The sequence below is a fragment of the Chenopodium album genome, chromosome 24 (genome assembly GCF_948465745.1).
Source record: "Chenopodium album chromosome 24, dcCheAlbu1.1, whole genome shotgun sequence".
NCBI lineage: Eukaryota > Viridiplantae > Streptophyta > Magnoliopsida > Caryophyllales > Amaranthaceae > Chenopodium > Chenopodium album.
This window is the reverse complement of record NC_137857.1, coordinates 15,317,549-15,338,472: the sequence shown is the minus strand read 5'-3', so window position 1 is coordinate 15,338,472 and position 20,924 is coordinate 15,317,549. Positions and strand designations below refer to the sequence as shown.

General features: G+C 38.2%; 1 pseudogene; it reads left to right on the top strand.

The window, feature by feature from the left end:
* Positions 1-14,427: 14,427 nt before the first annotated feature.
* On the top strand, positions 14,428-20,808 carry LOC145610603 (uncharacterized; annotated as a pseudogene).
* The last annotated feature ends 116 nt before the right edge of the window (positions 20,809-20,924 follow it).

Sequence of the window (20,924 nt, the reverse complement as noted above, 5' to 3'; positions counted from 1 at the left end):
CATATGAAATGTGTAGTAGTGCATTTGACAAGCTCTTGCGATCGTTGCAATATTATTTTACTAGAGCGGTCAAGCTTGGACCTTAAGCAAGCCTTTCTCGGGAAGTAACCCGTGCTTTAGATTAGATTTTCCTTTTCTTTTTAGAATAGACTTTTCTCTCATGGAAATGTTTGTGTGCCTTTTGCTAGGTACATGACTTGATATACTTTGGTGCTTCGATTTGGATCAAGAATCAAGGAAGGTTGACTTCTATTTTTGCTAGCACATGGAAACAAGGTTCAATTTTTGAGAAATTAGCTATGAAAGGTTTAATTGGGCCATTTGCGGGTATTTACACCCACCTAATATCCGGTAATATCCTTCCTTGCTCTTTCTCTAGTGGATGATGACTTGTTGGACATATGTTGGTTTGTTGGATTGATCTCCTCGTTTTCCCCTCCCATGGATTATATGATTTATGTTTGAGTGTATTGTCTCATTCAAGCTTGGGGGAGGGTATTCCATCATGTTTGGTGGAATGTTGATTCTTATGTGTTATGCACCTTTGTATATGCTTTTCTATGTTTCTTATATTTTGAAAAACTCCAAAAAGATTTTTGTTTCTATCAAGGCAAATTTGCAATGTGTTTTGTTTGTTCTTACTTTGGACATAATAACATTTGGACTTGTATAATTGAATGCTTTTCTTCTTAAATGGTAACGGTGTGCACGGTTTGAGAGTAAGCTTGGTTGATTCTAGGATAAAGCATGCTAAGGTAGTTGGTTAGAACTAGTGGGAACATGAAGCCGGATTCTACTTGTTTGTGGCATGTTTGGAGTTGCTTCCTATAGTCGATTTGACGCCAATAGTGAGTTTTTGCTACATCCGTGTGAGTTCTTTGTTTTTCAAGCCTTCTACCTACATTTGCATGAGCGGCATGGATCCTTGACTTTTTGCAAACCTAATCTTGAAACTTGACTCATGGATCTTGAATCTGAGACCGAACCATTTAGGGAGGAAAAAGGCATATTTTCGGGGTGGTATTTTTCATTTTTAGGATAGTTTATTTCTTCTTTATTTTTGGGTTTACATTTGCCTTCTTGCAACCATTTGAGCCTTATACCTTCTTTTCAAGCCACATCTTTAGATCTTTGGCCATTTGTTTCATTGTCCCTCATTTCTTGGTTTTTGTGAAGCAATTGATCATACTTGATGGAGTTTGTGGTGGAGAAGTTGAAATGTTTGATTCTTATGAAAGCAAGATTGTGTTATATCTTTTTTGTGAATAATGGCAAATGAGTATGAGTAAAAGCCGTCCTACATTATAAAAGGCAAGGACAAATAAGTGCAAATTTGAAAAAGCCGTCCAAAGTTAAAAGAGGCAAGGACAAAGCACTATTGAAAAATGAAAAAGAAAAAAAAAGTGAAAAATGTAAAAATTTTAAAAAAAATTTGATGTGAGTTTTCTCCCTTTTTGAGCATTGAGGACAATGCTCCATTTAAGCTTGGGGGGAAGCGTTCTCACACTTTTTGTGTATATGTTTGTGAGTATAACTTTGAATAAGCTTGGGGGTGTTAGTTTGTTTTTGTTTGGTGACTACTTGATTGTGATTCTAAGAAAGGGCCCGTTCTTTGCTTTACTATTAGGAAAACCACCAAATTTTAAATTTTAGCCTACCTTCACCCCTTTGCCTTAACGTTACAACCTTGGGGAAAGACCTTTTGACCTAAATGGTTGAGTCATTCATCGGTGGAGAGGAATGTGAGTTTTAGGAATATGGAGAGGGGATGTAAAAGTCAAATTGTCGAGTAGCCTAAAAATTCTCTTTTTCGGGTTCCTTCGTGGAATCATTGGGATGATCATTAGAGGTCGATTTAAAGCTATTAGGAAGAACGTTGCAAGATCGTTTGGGATGAAAGTGGATTGTGAAAGCTAGTTCCTACGCTTAGCATATTTATGTTTCAATCAACCTTGGGTATCTTGGAACGTGCACTCCCTTACTTGTTTAGAAAGATTTGCATTCATTTGTGCTTGTACATTTGGAAAAGTCCGTTCAAGAACATGTGTTTGTTTTGCTTTTCTCTTAATTTCTTTTCATGCTTTGCCTTGCTTGTATTATTATGAGAGTTATGGGTTAAACTCTTAGGATACCCTTACGAGAGCATCACTCGTCCTCTAGGGCGATCTAGGGGTTTAAATGTCTTGTCATTAGTTGCTAAAATTGACCGTGATTCCTACGAAAGTGAGTTAGTGTATATTCTTATCTCCTCTTTTCTCTAGTTTGTTTTAATAAGCTCGTCATTTTCACTCCCTTGGTTTTATTTTGCTCGAGGACGAGCAAAAGGTAAGCTTGGGGGTATTTGATGTGTGTAAAAAATGGCACACATTTGATGAGCATTTAGTTCCTTCTATCCTCTTTTCATAGCTTTCATGCTTAATAAGTGCTTAGTTTTGTGCTTTGTTGCTTAGTTTTACCTTTCCTCTCTTACTTTGTAGCTTTTGTGCATTTCGTTGGTTTTCTAGCCTTTTCTCCTTTATTTGCTCTATTTTCGTGGTTATAGGTATTGAACGAGGTTCGGGTCTTGATTTTGGTGATCCGCTATGGTGGAGGAAGCTTTTGGATTAAGTTCATGGCACTCGGGAAGCTCAAGATGCAAAGAAGTGGAAGTTCCAAGTCTTGGCCCTTCTCTTGAGATCGCCTGCGGTGCTCCCATCAAAGGAGTTGTGTGCCCACCAATATTAAGCCTTAGCTACTGCCACTCCTAGTGCTCATCACCATCATAAATCATGTGTGCACCCCCTTGTGCTTGAAGAGTTGAAGAATCGAAGATACCCAGCTGGGTGCGGCCGCACGATCAGGGATGTGCGGCCGCACACCATGTGAGTGCGGGCGCACACCATGGTGCTGCAGGCGCACATCTCCTGCTGTGCGGCCGCACCGGCGTGGGTCTTTTTTGATCGGATTTTGACGATTTTCTCTCTCTGTATATACCTTTTAGAACCCAATTTTTGTAAGCAAGTTTCATTAGAGAATTAGATCATATTCTTAGCTTAGTTGAGAGCTTCTCTCTCTAGATTTAGGGGTGGGTTTTAGGAGTAGATTTTAGAGAGAGAAAGTGAATAATTTCAATGGTGATTGAGAGATTGAAGATTCAATAGTGACAATTGTATTGGAGATCTTCTCTATTATCAATGAGCATTTCTAAACTCTATCTCATTTATTGTTTGTTTAGTATTCATGTTTAGATTGTTTGATTTTGATTGGATTTTGATGAATTGATGATTGATGTTTGATTAGAGTAATTGTTCTTCTTTTATTGTTGATTCTTTGATTGTTGATTGTTTGATTATTTTAGTTGTTTGTTGAATTGATGATGTTGCTAGAGTAGTTGTTTGGTTAGGGATTTGGTGAAACTTATATTATGTAATGGATTGATGTAGATTGGGGATTTTGATGGAGTTGATGATGTGATTAAATTGGTTAATTGATTATGTGCATATGTGTGTTTGATTTAGGCTTGATCACCCTAGTCATTCACACTAGATTGCATTGTAAGTTCAAATTGACACGGACCATTGATTTGTGGCTTGCATTTACACGATTGAGGTGTCTTATGATGTTTCCTAGCTAGAGTTTATCGTAGTTGACGGTAGTTAGACCTCTAGGAGAATAGCTTGATATGCTCTTTTGGTTGCATAATTGATCTTCCCTCACATTGCTTGACTTAGTCAACTTCCTAAACCAATTTGCATTGTTCATTGCTATTATAAGTGAATCCTAATCCCTAGCATTTTATTTGTTTGATTTCTTTGTCTTAGTAGTTGTTAGTGTCCTCTTTTACCCTTCGTCTTCGACCTAGCTTAGGCACATAATTGGAAGCACTTAGACATTACCGTTCCTTTGGGTTCGACCCTTGACTTACCTCTATACTTTTATTCAGGTTTGTTGAGTGTTTATAAATTTTGTTTGGCTTAGGAGAATTAGTCCAACGACCTAATTTTCCCACGTCAAGTCCTACAAAGTGAAAACTTTGATCCATCAAGAGCGAGGATGGCGCAAAACGGTACAGGTGACCGCTACAAAAGGAAGGAAGATCTCCGTAACCACGGGACAAGGGCCAATGTTTGAAGAATCGTCTGAGTTAGAGTCCGAGTCAGAGTCTTCCCCTATCGAGTCTTCCAAATCTCTAGTTGTAGCACCTCCATCTTCTATTTCTACTCCTAGGATAGTTTGTAATCAAGTCCCAATAGACATTTCCTTATTTGATGTAATGATTTCTAAATTCAATAATATGTCTTCTTCCCCTTATTCCTCTTGTTTTTCTTTAACCAAATATGACGAGTATTGCTTAACTAATGATGAAAATGACAAAAAAATAATTAAAGCAATGGAAACACTCGAAAATAAAACACCAATAATCAAGGATACAGAAACGGTTGACATCTCAAAAGATCCAACCATTAAAAGAGAAGTTAAAATCAGACTTACATTAAGTAAAGATGAAAGAACCGATTTATTTAATCTACTCAAAGAATTTATTGATGTATTTGCTTGGTCGTATGAAGATATGCCAGGCATTAATAGAGAAATAGCTCAACACACAATACCATTAATTCCAGGAATGAAACCTGTAAAACAAAAATTACGTCAAATGAAACACGACGTAGCTCTTAAAATAAAAGAAGAAGTTCAAAAAAAAATAACTGCAGGTTTTATTAGAGTATCTAAATACCCCGAATGGGTCGCCAATGTGGTCCCAATTCCGAAAAAAGATGGTAGGGTTCGAATGTGTGTCGACTATCGAGATCTAAATAAGGCAAGTCCAAAGGACGACTTCCCTTTACCACACATCGATATTTTGGTAGATAATACAATAAATCACGCACTTCTCTCATTTATGGATGGATACGCATGGTACAACCAAATTCTCATGGCCGAAGAAGACGTGGAAAAAACCACATTCATAACACCTTGGGGTACTTACTGTTACACGATAATGCCATTCGGGTTGAAAAACGCGGTTGCTACTTACCAACGAGCAGCGACTGCCCTACTCCATGACATGACAAAGAAGTGGAAGTCTATGTAGATGACATGATTGTAAGGTCTAGAGACCGTCTTGGACACCAAATAGCCCTAAGAAAGTTCTTCGAAAGGTTAAGAAAATACAACATGAGGTTGAACCCCTCCAAATGTGTTTTCGGGGTAACCTCAGGAAAACTCTTGGGATATGTCATAAGCTCTAGAGGAATAGAGATAGACCCAACCAAGATTAAAGCAATCATGTCCATGCCACCACCTAAAATCGAAATGTAAATTCGGGGATTCATTGGTTAGTTGCAATATATAAGTAGGTTCATATCCATGCTAACCACAATATGTGAACCAATATTCAAAAACTCAAGAAGAATGTGCCAGTCAAATGGGACGATGAGTGTCAAAAAGCCTTTGAGAAGATCAAATCCTATCCCTCAAATCCTCCCGTATTAGCTCCAGCACTCCCAGGAATACCTTTAAGGTTATACTTGACGGTTACAAAAGAAACAATGGGAGCTATGCTTGCAAAAGAGGTAGAAGATAAAGAAAATGCTATCTACTACCTAAGTAAAAAGATGCTCGAATATGAGACACACTATACACCATTAGAGAAGTTGTGCCTCGCATTGGTGTGCGCCACGACCAAATTAAGGCACTACATGCTTGTACACACAGTTTATGTAGTATCACGAATGGATCCCCTCAAGTACTTATTCGAGAAATCTACACTTAATGGGCGTATCATAAGGTGGATAGTTAACTTAGCCCAGTTTGATATAAGATTCATGCCTCAAAAGGCAATTAAAGGATCAGTAGTATCGGATTTTCTAGCAAATTTCCCAATAGAAGATTCGACGCCATTAGAAGAGAACGAATTTCCAGATGAGGATTTAATGATGACGGAAGATGATACATGGACCTTATACTTTGACGGAGCCTCAAACCAAAAAGGATGTGGAGTAGGAGTCCTATTAGTATCACCCAAAGAGGAACATGTTCCCATATCTATCTATAAAGTTAGATTTCGACGTTACCAACAACGTGGCCGAATATGAAGCATGCGTGGTAGGCCTCGAAACTGCTTTAGCCTTAGGTGTAAAGAAACTTCGGATTTTTCGGAGATTCCTCTTTAATCATCAATCAAATCTCAAAAAGATGGAAGGTTAGGAGTGAAAGCTTAGCTCCTTACCAAACATATCTGGAGACCCTCACTGATCAGTATGAAAAAGTATAATACACCTATCTACCTAGAGAGGAAAACCAATTCACCGATGCCTTAGAAAGACTAGCCTCAATGGTTAGAATTCTTGAGGAAATCGGGCAAATGCCTTTGACCATAGAGAAGAGGCACAAACCAGCATACATTCAAGCTATAGAAGATGATGAAGTGGTCCAAGAAGAAGAACAAGAGGAAGAACCATGGTATACAGACATACTTAATTATGTCACCAGAGGAGAATATCCTCCTCATGCTGACAAAAGGGCAAAACAAGCCCTAAGACTTTTGGCTTCCCAGTTAGTGCTCATAGGAGATGAGTTACACAAAAGGGTACCTAAAGGTCGAGCTTTATTATGTGTAGGCAAAAAGGATGCTCAAAGAGCTATGAGAGTTGTCCATGAAGGAATGATGCTAGTCCAAAAGATAATGCGAGAAGGGTATTATTGGACTACCATGAATAGGGACTGTCATCAATACGTAAAAAGATATCCCAAATGCCGAATTTATGCAAATTTGCAACATGTTCCACCATCTCTCCTCTACACATACACTTCACCATGGCCTTTCTCCACATGGGGGATTGACATAATTGGAAAAATTACGCCTCCCGGGATAGGAGGTCATGAATACATCCTAGTCGCAATAGATTACTTCACAAAGTGGGTAGAAGCACAATCATATGCTAAACTCACCGCAAAACATGTAGCACTCTTTATCAAGAAAAAACATAATTTGTCAATACGAAGTCCCACATGAAATGATAAGTGACAATGGAACTCATTTTCAAGCTGAATGTGAAGAATTGCTACAAAAGTATGGTATTCAACATCACCATTCTTCCCTTTATAGACCTCAAGAAAATGGAGCAGTTGAGGCCGCTAATAAGAATTTAAAGACTATCATCGAGAAAATGACTGAGAATTACAAAGATTGGCCTGACAAACTCCACTTTGCACTATGGGGCTATCGCACGTCAATCCGAACATCAACAGGGAATACGCCATTCAACCTAGTATATGGAATGGATGCCGTACAACCTGTGGAATTAGAAATACCTTCTCTACGCATCGCGTTAGAAAGTAAAATCGATAAATTCGAATGGACTAGAGCGCGGTATGAAGAGCTAATTCTACTCGATGAAAAACGACTAGAAGCCGATCTACATCATACCCAATGTATCAAACCTGTATGGCTAGACACTTCAACAAAAAGGTCAAGACTAGAAATATCAAGGTTGGGGACTTAGTATTAAAAGCACTAAGGAAAAATGTTTTGGACCCAAGAGGCAAGTTTAGGCCTAATTAGTCCGGACCATACATTGTTAAGACAATCCTGTCAGGAGGCGCAGCTAAATTAACTGACATGGACGGCAATGAATTTTCAAATATGACAAATCTCGCACCCCAGAATTAACTGACATGCGGCCACTTTAAATTTTCAAAATATCGCACCCCAGAGTTAAAAAATTCACGACTTTAAAAATACAAGGCTGGTGCCAGAAAAAGGACTCTGTCGCCAGGCGACAGAAGGCAAACGCCGGCGACGGACATTTAGCCTGTAGCGCTAATCTTCTGTGAGTGTCTGGACAGATTTTGTGCATTCTGGAAATTATATCGACTTCCGTACTCGAAGAATTCTTCCGAAAATAAATATTTTAATTGTTTTCATTGTTTTAAATGTAAAGTTAATTTAAATAAAGAGCTGAAATTTTATTGATTAATAAAAAAATTACATTTTTGATGAAATAAAGCTTAAGGAAATTAACTTAAAACAATTTAAATTATCTAATAAATCAAAGGAAAAGCAATGCTCTAATCTTCTTTTTCTTTCTTAATTCTTTTCCAATTCTTGTCCGCATTTTCTTCTTCTTCATCCATCACCTTTGCTAGGAGACATCCATTAGAAAATCTACATTCTATTTTGGTGTAGATCGTCTCTCCCTCCGCTAAAACTCCATGCTTCTTCTCCACCCAAACTTTCTTTTCTGTAGAGTCAACTTTTCTTTTCCCTTTGTCTTTTTTAGAACTCTTCTTTTTTGGCATAATAGGAGTCTGAAACTCACTTCTTTCACCTAGGCGCTCTTTAGCAAGAGCTCTCTTATCTTTCAGACGAGTCTTCACATTGGTCTTCTCAACCTTGAGTTGGTTTTTCTGAGATCTTCCATCAAGCCATTGCTTCACACTATTGGACAAAGAGGGTGGAACCTAATGGGTAATCACTTCCCATAAGGGCCTAGCACACCAATAGTTATCAAAGCGCTCAACTTCTTGCGAAACAGGGAATTCATAAGGACGGCAAAAATCTCACGTGGGGATGGTTTGTGCGAGCCCATATTGTCTCTTAACTCTACAAGGATAATAAAAGGTTAATTTCGATAAACTAGGGAGACGGCAAAAAGGTTGGTTATTACAACCAATCATCTTCTCAATCTTCTACCAAGGGACATACCATTTTATGGTAAAATCACCAGCGGCAAACACCTTGCCCCACTCACGGCGGCCCATCTTTAAAGAAAAATGTTTCTTTCGCCGAACTAAACAGTTGGGAGTGTACTTGTCAATATAATCAGGAGGACTAATTAATCCTAGTCTCTCCATGAGCCATATCTGTAAAAATGCAATTGATTAGTATTGCAATACAAAAATATTTTTAATTTCTGTAATTAAGAATATTATTTTATATACCTATAATAAAATTGGAGAACCTCGAAGGGGTGCCTTTGGATTCTTTTTCAATGCATCTAGACTCAGCATAGTCTCTCCAATAATTAGTGGCATTGGGCTTCTTCCTGATTCAATTTGTTCTAAGATAGATATAATTATTGCTTGGCCCTCGTTATCTTTACCACTAGTAAGGAGGTATTGGTTAAGCATGCAAAAGAGGAAAGCTCTTCTTCTATAAACATGAGAAAATCCAGAGCAAGGTTTATCAAAATAATAACGTGAAAATTCTTTCAAGTGAATTGTATTACCATGCACTATATTTTTTAGATCTATACCCCTTAGATCAAATAAGCGTTCATAATCTTTGTAATAATACTCACTTACCCTAGGCATTACCGCAAGATCTAAGGAACGGAAGCTTAGAATGGCTCCAAATTCTTCCGGTAAAGGGAAAATTTCATCATAAAATAATTTAAATAGTGAGAATTAGTATCCCAATATTCTAAGGCGGTATGAATGAAGTCTATGTCAAGATCAACCCCTTTTACACCATGAATACCCCCCATGTGAAAAAAGTCTAGTTCTTTCCTCTCTTTAGCAGTTAAAGAACGACACCACTCACGTGTATAATCATAAAAGATTTTCTTAACTAGAGATGTGATTAATAGTTAATTTATTTAATTAATAATCTGTTCAAATTATGCAGAAAACGTCAGTTTTGGGGGCTATTTATAAGCTTTTTTATTAGCAGAATTCAATTCCTGTAAGAATTAGGATAATCAACGTTGTCGCCAAGCGACAAGTTTGTCGCGTGGTGACAACCTCTGTCGCGTGGCGACAGGTATGATTACGCGGCGCAAGTATCTTTTTAGCAACGATAGCTACACGCTTTGTAAACCGTGTTTTTCCTTACTCGAATTCGACTTTGATTTGACTTATTCAAACCCACTTTGTTTCACCTCTATCATTTTCATTTTTTCCTTTTACTTAAATTAAGCTTAATTAATTTTAGGCTTATTTTTAGTAAATATATTTTACTTCATTTTATTTTTCCATTTTTCTTTTTTGGGGGAGAAAGTCGGTACCCTCCATTAATAATAAAAATGACGGAAATTTTACGCAAATATCACATTTTTTCACACACTCACACGCACACAAAATAAAATACAGGAGATAAAATGTTTAATAAATAATAATTGCATATATACAAAGTGTCTAATACACGATTCATATAAATAAAAATTAGACAGAGTCCTACAAAGTCAAATAAATAAAAATACAGGTACAACTACGGTACGGGAGGCTGCAAATGATGAGGGACGTTGCAAGTATCAAAGAAAGTCCTACTCCGTGGAGTGTCCCTCATTATCTCCCGAGCCGCCAGCCAGCGAAAACTGCAACTCAGGGCCAGCCCAACCCGGCTCACCCTGATATCCAACAGATAGTGGTTGAGGCTGCAAGGGCTGCTGCGACGACGAGCCAACCTCGTATGTCCCACCACCCATCCCACCTCGACTGGTCAGCCCAGTCGGAGCATCCTTAGGAGACGACGCTGAGTCCTCTATAGGGGCGGCCTCAAAACGACCACCCCGACCGCCTGAATTAGTCCGGCGACGCCTCGAGTCGGACCTAGTAGTCTCCCTCCTAGGCTCGGGTCTCGACCGAGTGCGTCGAGAGGGAATAGGTTGTCCCTGCAAGAGTAATTCAAATTAAAAAACAAGTAAAAAACAAGACAAAGAGATGATGCCAAGGCAAGAAGTAATACCTCCTCAGCGTCGTTGCTACGACAGGTAGCACGGTTCTGCAACCTCACGAGCTGGCTGCGAAAGGCATCTATGCACCTCGCCATAGCTGTTACCACCTCGCGAGAAAACTGCCAAAATAACTAAGTCAGTAGCAGTTTATAACCAAACATAAAAACAAGACGTACAAGTATGCTTACCCGAGTTTGGTGACGGGGAATGGAGCGCTCCACGAACCGCTCCTCCTCCGGAGCTAGCGGAATCAGCTCCTCGATCGGCCCGTACATGCCCAGATAGCGTATGTACATCCTCGGGGGAATGAACTCCCTAAGACCGGCCTGAGAAAGACAAAAGGTTAGAAATCACTTGGGGACTACCTATTAGAAAACAAATGAAGTAAAATAGAAGCATACCGCTGCCTCCTCTGAAAGGACAAGAGCCGGTGCTAGCAACGGTAATAGATCCTCCTCGTAATTCTGCTCGAGGAGAATGTAGGATCTCCAAGGAGTACTCCGAGATGATCCACTCGCTTGGTCCCGCTGCAAGGCATCATGGAACATGTCCCGGGGTGGAGGAGCAAGGACGACGAAGATGTCTGAGGAGTGCTGAATGGCTACCCTCTCTCCTAGGTAGACCACTGCGTCGTATGTCCCCAGAAAATACCGATGCTCAGCAGTATACTGTGCTGCTAGCACAGGAATGGTGAAGTTAGCCCAGGGTCAATAGACCAGGCTGGGCTCTTGCAAAACAATCATATGAGATGAAAAATGACTAACACAAAAAAATGATAAAAAAAGTAGTGTTTACAAAAACCTACCGAGAGGATCATCTCTCGAAGACGGAGCACTTCTGGCGGACCTCGGCGGCCTCCCCAACTAGCAGCAACGGGGAGCACGCGAGGAGAAGGCCTCGATGGCGCAAGTGAGGGAAAGTACTCGTAGAACCAGATCTACATGAATGGCAAAAGTTAGTAAAAGTTTACATTTAATCTAGAGCTAGATCTCAAAAGAGGAAAGAGATGTACCTCTACGACCCTGCAGAAGCTGGAAAGTGCCACCTCTCCAGAAAAGGACCTGTGACGACAGGAGCGTCGCAGGCCCAGTAGAAAGTCCGCATAGGCCAAACTGGCCTAGTCAAATGTCCCAACCAGGTGAAGGTCGCAACGGCGGACAGGTAGTAAAGAAGTACTCTACTACCTCGGTTAGGGGAAAACGTCCCTGACAACAAAATCAGCAAAAAGATGCGCACTTGCTGCTCACGAATGGTGGCATCATCCTCAAAAGCTGCAACCAGTGTGCAGCGGCGAATACATCGGGAACTCATCTGTCCCGACTGAGCCTCAGCTTGAGCCCGAATAGTGATCGGACCCAATAACTCTAGAACGACCGGTGAGTAGACCGTGATGTCGCTATCGAATGGTAGAGGAGTAGACTGGAACTCTAGCCCCATGATGAGGCTGAAGTCAGCTGGAGTGACTGTCATCTCACCCCAAGGAAAGTGAAAAATGTTGGTGGTGTCCCAAAAGAAATCCACCGAAGCTCGGACAACGAGGTTACCCCCGTCATATGAAAGCATGGCTCGGGTGACCAGAAGAAGAGTCAACCCACATGACTCCCAAAGCCGACGTAAACCCTCATCTCTGTTGATGAAGGTGTCGTAGAGCGAACTAATGCATTCATTTTATATATATATTTATCCCCGTCCCTTGGTCGTAATTAGTAGTGTTTTTGGCTCCTACGAGCCACTTTTATTACTAATTTGTGTTTTCCAGTGCTTTGGTAGTTTTCCTTGAGTTTTGTAGGAATTTGCGTACTTGGAGCATTTTCCCGGGTTTTTCGAGGAGCATCTACAAGTATTGGAAGACCGCGACCACGTTCGATAGCCCATGACCGATCGGAGGTATCAATCGGTGACTAAGGGCTCAGTTTGGAGGCCCAAAGGATGAGATTCGAGGCCCAAAAGCCTCGCCCAAACCACAATAGGGGCGCCCGAAGGCGCGCCCAGCCGAGCGGGGCGGAGCAGCGTTTGAAGTAGCCCGCGCCCGGAGCCGCGCTCGGCCGGGCGCGAGAAAGCTCTTGAGGAAGAAAAGGCGGGCCCTCGCCCGACCGGGCGTGTGTAGTTTTTAGGAGGATTGTTTTCCGATTTAGTTTTGTTTAGCGAATAAGCTTGCTTAGCATTAATGAAATTTTATTAGGCAAGATTAGTACTTCTTTTTCATCTCTCTTACTCTAGATTTTAATTCTCTCTCTCACTACTTAGACTTTCTCTCTCTAAACTTATTCTCTCTTGTTCCTTAACTCTATTGTAATTCCGCCGTCTTGGTACGATTTCTCTCTTAATTAATCTCAGTATTTTATTCATTCAATTCCTTCATGTCTTGTTTAATTATTATGTTTTGTTTATTTTTAATTATGTCTGAGAAGTTTAATTCTAGGGTTTAGGAGGATCCATAATTAATATGAAGGGATAATTTATTATTGTTGATTATTGATATTGCATGGTAATTTCTTATTGAATTGTTCTAATTCTTTGCAATTGGGTTATGAATCGAGCAGATGTAATCTGATTGTGATTGTTTAGCAATATTAAATTGATGAATCGAGCAGATGTTAATTTGATATTAAAGGCTATTTTCAATAGGAACTTAGATCTAGTAAATTGCGAGAGCCTGTTAGATCTATGTTGGTTAATAAATTGCGAGAGCCTGCTAATCATGTTATTTGTGCAATGTTGATTGATTGATTGTTATGTTTTATCCCGGAATATTAATTATTGGTGAACCTATGACCCTAAGCCTTCTTATTATTGATTTTCTCCCTAAACTTGATCTCCGTAGCATAGTTTCATATTAAATACAACAAATTGGTTACCTTAATAATTTAGATTATATTAATTAATTAGGAGTAGAAAGACCAGTTTCCCTGTGGATTCGACCCTACTTCCCTATCTACTTTAGTTAGTGGATTTAGGTAATACTTTTGATTAGGTGATACGACTTTAGCCTGTCACGAACCAATGGTGGAATTACCCGAACCGTGGCTACGGGTCTTCCCACTTGCAAGACCGCGTCAAACTCGCTCCGACAGATGATGTACTGGTGCGTGAAACAGAGTACGCTCATTCCAATCCGGCAGAAGTCCAAGCCTGGACGTAGATGGGACGTCCTCGCCCTCGCTAGCAGGCTCGTCCTCTCGGCGTGAGTCTCTCGATCGAGAGCCATGCTAAATTATGTAAAAGTAATTAATTTTAAGGCTCTATAGTATCTAAGGATCGCCTAAGCTGCGTGATACTATGTTCACAAAAACAGAGTACGTAGTACTAAAACAGAGCAAAAAATTCAACTAAGCATGATTAGCATTTTCAATCAAACAAACAATTTCTTGTAAATGTATGGTAAATATTGTGACAAATTGTACAAGAAAAGTCGAAGAACAGGCTACATTGTTCTTCACGACCTTACGAGGTCCAACAATGGTGAATTGCTTATTTCTTCACCAAATTGAGTCAAACAAGTCTCAAAATACTCCCAAGGCAATATAAAAGCATAATCCAACAAATTCAAGGCATAAAATTCAACAAACAAAGCAAATTAAGCATGAACATATTCGAATTTTTCAAAAATTCGTGAACAAGAACGCAAAATTCATCAAAAACCGAGTAGAGTTTGAGCAAAACTTACATAGATCGGGAAAATAGATGAGAAAAGCTTCGTTTTGCAACAAGTTTGAGCGAATTCGGCCATGAAACGAGCAAGAACGAGTGTTTCGAAGTTTTTTTTGCGAGAATGAACGACGCAGAGCAGCAGCAAAATGAAGAAGACGGGTATTTAAAAACCCGATTCTGTCGCCAAACGACAGGATTGTCGCGAGGTGACAGACTCTGTCGCTTGGCGACAGACGCAAATGTTGGCGACATCCATTTCTGGCTGGTGCTGGAGCGGCGACAGAATGTTGGGCCCCATATTATGACTTTGTGGACCTATTGCAGCAGTTTGGGTTCCTTGGTACGCCATTTAGCCCCTCTAAGCAAAATTGACATGATTTAGTAATCGGCTCGATACAATCACATTAAGTGATCGACCTGATAAAAGATCGTCTCACTTAGCTTAAAGCGCCTACATATTGGCTCATAGCAAGGCACCGAAATAATGGTTCATAAGAAGCACCGACGCAATGGTTCACAAAAAGAAGAGGCACCGACGTATTGGTACAAAAGTAATATTAAAGATCAATACGTAGAGTGATCTTCGACGATGTCCCAACATAGAGAGGAGTTGTCTAGTGGCGAGATACTACCGTGGCGAGATAATGTCACAAATTCTGAAGATGGCGAGATATGGTCACCTTCAACGGTCCCTCAAGATAAAGAAGAGATTGTCTATAGCGGCGACGCACTGCCGTGGCAACGTACTGCCATAACCCTGAAGATGACGACATACAGTTATTTTCGACGATGTGTCCCAAGATACTGTGGAGGATTGTCACCAAGAAATATTGAAGATGACGACGCAATGTTACCTTCAAAGATGGCGTTCTCTAGCTTGTAGAAGGTCGTCAGAAAAAATGCAGCAACAAAACGGTTACCTCCAGAGACGTGTGCTCGACGGTGCAAGATACGCGTTTCTTAAGTCTTTTATCTGTTTAACTAACATTGTTTTACAGGTATCGGCGTTATAAGAATGATTTGGGATCGCAGAACGTTCTGATTCATTCTCCGTCCCTATCGCTACTTTGACTATTATTTTCGAAACATAAGTTTCTCCAAACTCAGTCAAAATGGGGGCTTCTGTAGACACCCATTTGTCTCTCCCTAAAACCAAACCCAATGATTAATGACTTTCATGGTTAACCATAATCTAATGAGGTGAAAGTGTGGAAGAGTCAAGTGTTCCGGTTTAGTTTTATTTAAAATTCTCTTCTCTCTGTTTTTGAAAACAACTCTATTTATTAAAAATAGCCAAACCAGTTTAGTTTTGTCCATAATAAGGGTCCAATAATAGTGTAATTAGATGGGGCTCGAAAAGTCCTTTCCAACGATATATTATAAGCTCAATTCCGATGAATATTGAGGAAGTTATGGCCAAAATACTAAACTGGGTCCGGTTAATTATTTACATACGGCCCAATGATCTAGAGGAAGGCCCAATGTTAATTATTATTCCTAAAATTATTGGGATTAATTGTAACTTTCTAGAAGTTTCTAGAAGGTTCTTTTTTATTCTAATATTATTAGATTTAATAATTATTTTAAGATTGATTTTTATTTGGAATAAAATATTATTATTTTTGTTATTATATTATTATTTTTAAAAGATACGTTTTATCCTCTGTACGGATTCCGTAGATCAATTTGGTTAAAGTTCTAGATTGGCCGTCCTATATTTTGATGCATTCCATGCTGGTTGTGGTATTGCTATCTGTTTTTATATTGTTAATTATTATGCAGAACCTCTGATTTTTATTTATTTATTTATTTATTTATTTTCAATCTTCTAGATAATCTCTCTCTTACTACTACTACCATACTTAAACTAAGATGGTCAAGCTGACCTTAGGGATACATGTGATGCTTAAGCTAAATTAAGAAAAACATAGATAAAGAAGAAAGAAACTAGTTGCCTTCCTTTCCTTCTCTGATCTTTAATTGCTTTTGTCATCTTCTCAATTGGAGTTGTCAAGCCATGGGAGTGTCCCCTGTTGCAGCCCTTGGTTGCTCTTGATTGACTTTCCTTCTTCTTGCATAGACCCTAATTGGAGGTTGAGCCGCTTTGAGACTTGGATTGCTTGGATCCATGACACAAAACGGTACCCATGTTTTGTTATGGAGTGCAGTGGAGCATCATCATTCTTATCATCGTTTGCTTCCTGCATTTCTCTTTTGCGGCATGTGGGTTTTTGTACTCCTTGTAACTTCCTTCTTTACGTTCTCCTTTCTCTTTTGCTACCTTGCGATTGTTACTCCCTCTATCCCTAAATATTTCTCAATTTTCTTTTTAGTACGCTCCGTTTAAGTTTGCCTTGTACTATTTTTAGTAGGTGGGGACCATAACTTTACTTTCACAACCACTAAATTTACCCCACCACTTTTCTCTCTTGTTAATCCTTTCAACCACAAATTTAAAAAATTACTCTACCGGGAGGTTGGTGTTCTTGTAGCTTACCATCATAATGGAAAATTTTAATGAAAGCAATGTTACATGGCCTCATTCCATTGTTCCAGACTTTTTGGACACTTTAGGGGATTTGCAGAAATTTCCTTTCTGAACTGTTGACACCAAAGCATTGTTCTGAGGGAACCAAATCAAAGGGATTATATTATTATGTCTGATCATCACACAATTTTTGATTTCATGTATATAGCTTACATATGATTGCATTCGCTGATTGGGGTTTTTTCTCTTTAAAATTGCAAGACCTGTTTAGCTTTTTAATGTTTGCTTTTGATTAATAATTTGAGGTCAGATATGGAGTCCAAAACATGGAAGAAAGTGCACATAAAATTCATATGGCTGCTAGTGGAACTCCAGAAGACCACTCAATTATATTTCTCTCGCATAATGGGCCGACAGGTAGTCGAGCTTAAATACAATTGCTGGAGATTGTAGAAATTTTGTTGAACTTTTGGATATTGTTTGTACAGGTCTTGGTTCGGGTGTGGATGACATGTGTGGCAAGGATTGGGAAGGCGGTGGAGACAATGGGGATCCAGGTAAAATGATCCCAGTTTAAATGTTTCATTTGCACTCAGTTATTTATGTGGCCATTTTGCATTGTTCTCAATGGGATGGAGATGACTAATTGTGGACGATAAAGTTATTCATGTAAGGTCCTGTTCACTTCACCTTATTTTTTGCTGAACTAGAAATTATTTTTACTGAAACAAAATTATATTTGCCGAACTTAATTATTTTTTACTGAACATAAATTATTTTTACTAATTTTCTAATATAATTCTTCTTTGATAACTGAATTTTATTGTATTGAACTTATTTTTACTCAACTGGACTTATTTTTACTGAACTGAAATTATTTTTACTTAATATTATTTTTTTTAAGGTGAAGTGAACAGGGCCTAAGTCAGGTCAGTCAGGTTGGCCGAGTCGTTTATGTTTGGGTTTGTTTTATGTCCCGTTTCTTTCGGGTCAAGATGAAATTGCTTAACTTGTTCCCGAACTTTCAGGTTTAGATAAATCTGATATGTTAGCTCACTTTCCTAGTTTGGATATACCATCTTCTTTTTACATATCCTTGTTGTAGATCTGTGTTGATTTTGCATTCAGTATATTGAGTGTCATAATCAAGATTGAGTTGTGTAAATAACTATCAACATAAAAAAAAAAATCCACTTTTAAAGAAGGGTCAGACTCAGTATAATACGAGTCAGCTCTATTTTATATCAAGTTGAAAATGATACCATGTGAGTACACCTTTCACACGGCTCGGTAAACATGAGTTGAGAATTTACATTTCGGTGGGTATAGGACCTGGGCAGGTCAAGGTGTATTTAAGTTAACAGCAACATTTTTATTCATCCTTTATAAAAGATGAATAAAATGGGTTTTGCCCTTATAAAGGACGAGTGAAAAAGAAAAAAAAAGGACAAATGAAATGGTTTTTGCTTATATAATAACATTGAACCTTTAGTGTTACATGACTATCAAATTTTTGTATTCTACTGTAGTATTTCAAGATTTTAAACGAATAGATTAATGTAATGGACATGACAGTGAACACATGACCCTAGTTATCCGATGAATAACTGGTACAATGAATTTCACAAACCAGTTTTCTTATTTTGTTTTGTGTAGTTCAAAATAATTTGTATAATATAGGAAACTTTGAATCTAGTTTGTCAGTTTTACTGAACTGGTTCCTGCTATTTTTGACTCGTTCTTGACCTTTTTTTTTTTATATATATTTGGCTGTTATAGGAAGTAAAATTCCATACACTGGCGGATCGACGTAGTGACCTACCCCCCCCCCCCCCCCCCAAAAAAAAAAAGAAAAAAAAACTGTTTACAAAAAGGCCTCCTTTAAAATAAGATATAACGATTAAACAATGTTAACTTTACAAGGTGTTTCAGTGTAACTAAGCAGGTGAATGAAACTTTCTAGTATAGTTGGGGTCTTAGGTTCGAATCCTCCCCCCCCCCCCCCATATTTTTTTACTTTTTTCGGTTCATTTCTATATCTTTGTTTATTTTTATTTTTGAAAACTATCCATGCTTTATTATTTTTAAATATCCAAATTACTTTCCTATTTCTTCACGTTTATATTCAAATTTTCAAATACTTAGTAGAGTAGATCAAATAAATATGACTTCCATCATTACTTGATTTTTCCCCAAATCACTTTTCACTTTTTTGACATTTATAATTAGCTAAAATAACTCTCATCAAAATATGGTTAAGAACAATTTTTAGTATGGAATAAAATTGTCCGTTAACAAAATTAGTAATTTCTTATTAATTTGACTAATTTATATGATTGTAATGCGAAGTATTTCAATATATATTTTACATAATTTTATTTGTAAAAATAACTCAAATTTATAGATATTTAAAATTTTGGTGGTAACTTTTTATACAAAAATACAAAATCCCATTACATTATGCAAAAAAATTTAACTTGATGTGTTATTACCAGCTTAGATTTAGCTTCTTTTTTTAAGTCTCAAGTTAGTACTCCAGTGTATATTTTTTCCCCCTATCATTTACTCGTTTAGTGCTACCTCTACTTTGGAATCCTAGATCCGCCACTGATTCCATAGGCATATTTCATTGGAATTAAAATCCCACATCAAATTTTCTAGGAAATAATGAAACTTGTTTGGTTTTTATGAAGGTATTTGCAAGTAAGGGGTCTTTTGAGTTACCAAGGGGGGGCTTGTATGTAATTGCCATGGTCTTGTGGGAATTGGAAAATCTCATGAATCTGCACTTCTCACATTTTTACTTTTTTATAGCCAACCAAGCAAATCCCCTATTTTCAAATTAATATTAATGTTCAACCGCCCACCCCCCCCCCCCCCCCAAAAGAAAAAGAAAAAGAAAAAAAAGGCTAATTATACAACCAAACAATACCTTAGTGATTTAAATTGGTGACAGACTGATATATGATTTATCGTCCCCCCAAAAAAAAGTTTATATACAACCAAACAATGCCTTAGTGATTTAAATTGGTGACTAACTGGCATATGATTTATCGGTCTGTTCCACTCTGACCTTTCACAACACTAGGAAAATGTAAATATAGTACCTAAGAAATTAACCAAAATGAATGTTATCTGTTTAACAAGGTGAGTCTTGGCTTAAACTTTCTTTTTTATTTTTTTGAAGATTAAGCATTAAACTTTCATGGGTTTAAAAACAACATTTGTTGCGCTGGGTTAGCTTTTGAGATACCTCTGTACTCCCCATGTCTCAAAAGAATCTTCTCACATTTGTTTAGAATACATAGTAATTAATTGAATGTTTGCTTAATGAAGTGATACACGAGATGCCTGATGCCTTCTTGGTAACTTTTCTCTTAGTTTTCTAGTGTTGAAATCCATTTTTGGTACATGGATTTTCTCTTGTTGCATCGGCTCTGTTTTTATCTTTTTATGTTTCTCTTAAAATACTGTGTATTCCCTACGGTGCAACTAATAAAATTATGTACATAAACATGGATATTGATGTAGACACGACTTGGATGAGCTGAAAAGTTGAGTTTATCTTGCAGATTTGGCTCAAGCGATATCTCTTGTAAAAGCGACTAGTACTAACTCCATCCCTTTGGTTGTGTTCGGGCACATGCATAAAGAAATGCTGGATGGGGGCTCCCGTAAGATGGTTTTTTTTGCTAGTGATAATACTATGTACTTGAATGGAGCCATTGTACCCAGGGTGAAACACCTCTAGACTTGGGAGGTTCAGTTCGTGCATTTACCGTTGTCGATTTAATGGACAATAGAATATCAAAGGTGGTAGAAACTTGGGTATCAGTCGATGGAGACAAGACATTGTTAAAAGAGCAACATATATTGTTTTGCTCCAGTATTAAAGGCAATAAAAGGGACTCATTTAGAGACCCATCAGCTGGGTTAAGTTTGGTCGAGTCGGTTTGAGTTATCTACAAATTTTCCTACAAAATTAGCATCACAGCAACAGTGAAGTTGTTAATAATTGAGGGTGTTAATAATTTTCCTACAAATTTTCCTACAAAATATTTTATGATTAACACAAATTTATAATGTAAAAGTTAATTTAGTATTACTCCCTCCGTTCCTAAATTACATTT